Below are 1,749 nucleotides of genomic sequence, written 5' to 3'. Positions count from 1 at the left end.
TTCCGACATTCAGGTCGATGCAACTTGTGGCATTCAGGCCAGTTTCTGGTATCCAGACCGAAGTGGCATTCAGGCCAGTTTCCGATATTCCGATTTTCAGATCGAAGAAGTTTCCGACATTCAGGTCGATGCAACTTGTGGCATTCAGGCCAGTTTCCGGTATCCAGACCGAAGTGGCATTCAGGCCAGTTTCCGATTTTCAGATCGAAGAAGTTTCCGACATTCAGGTCGATGCAACTTGTGGCATTCAGGCTAGTTTCCGGTATCCAGACCGAAGTGGCATTCAGGCCAGTTTCCGATTTTCAGATTGAAGATGTTTCCGACATTCAAGTCAATGCAACTTGTGGCATTCAGGCCAGTTCCTGGTTCCAGACCGAAATGGCATTCAGGCCAGTTTCCGATTTTCAGATCGTAGAAGTTTCCGACAATCAAGTCGAAGTACTTGTGGCATTCAGGCCAGTTTTCCGATTTTCAGATCGAAGTGGTGTTCAGACCAGATTTCCGGCGATCAGACCAACATTGATACTCTCATATTCCGATGCTTAGTGATCAGACTAACGTGCGGCGTTCAGGCCATGGGTATTCCTGTGTTACCATTTATTTTGGTATCCAGGTCAACTTTCTGTTTCGGTACTCAGGCCGATTTTCACCGTACCAGACGGATTCTTCTTTTGGGATTGCTTCTTTGCCGACTCTGACAGGCATTGTTGATTATTTCATAGGGATTCAGGATCAAAATCCGGGTCTTCTTAGTATTTAACCATCTCCCACTATGATCATATGAAGAACGTCTTGCTTCATATTCTCTAGTTGAAGACGCTTAAATAGGGGCAACTGTCATACCCCGATTTTGGTCCTTAATTTTTTATGTTTTTATTTTTAGCATGTTTGGCCTAACCTTACTTTGGTCTTATATGAGGATTGGTCTTAGTCCAAAGTCATGGTGTTGTTCATGTGATTGTTAATACTCATATGGTCTTGGTCATCCAAACAACCAACCTTCTTGTGTCACAAGCCAATTGCCAATCATGCCATTTGATTCATGAATATCCCTTTCAAATCCTAATCTTATACCATCAGTTCATGGCCTTGTTAACACATACTACCAGTCAAGTCATGTTCTTTTCAAAGTCAAGCATTCAAGTCATAAAATAAACCAATGGTAAAACCAAATTTCAAATCATTTTTCAAACCATTTCAATTCATTTCACATCATTCTAAACCATCACATTTGATTTTACATAAAAAAAGGTACAAGTCTTGACAATTTTGACCAATTGTTGACTTTGGTCAACAGTTGACTTTTTGGTCAACATTGACCAAAGTCACCCAAAATCCAAAAAACCTAAAATTTCACCATAACCATTTATTCAATGTCCATTTACAAAGAAACTACAAAGAAAATTGAATTTTGACTATTTTGTTGACTTTAGTTAACCTTCCCATTTTTGACCCTCTTAAACCTAATCTAATCCATTTTAGCCTTGATTCACCATCCAGGAGTCTTGTGTGATGAGTTTGACTTTGTATCTTCTTGGCCAAGTAACTTATCTTATGTTAACCTCATGTGCAACTTGTCTTGAATTGTCATTTTGGCTTGGCCAACCCTTGGTTCTACATTGCTAAGCAAGGTCCTGCAACTACTACAACCAAGCATTACAACCACACTAGATATTGCACTTGCATTGGCCAAGGATGTTTGAGTTTGGTCGTGACTGCACATGGATAACATCCTGTCGTCAAATTTCT

Source organism: Lathyrus oleraceus, chromosome 6 (assembly GCF_024323335.1).
Source record: "Lathyrus oleraceus cultivar Zhongwan6 chromosome 6, CAAS_Psat_ZW6_1.0, whole genome shotgun sequence".
Lineage (NCBI taxonomy): Eukaryota > Viridiplantae > Streptophyta > Magnoliopsida > Fabales > Fabaceae > Lathyrus > Lathyrus oleraceus.
This window is presented reverse-complemented; position numbering follows the sequence as displayed.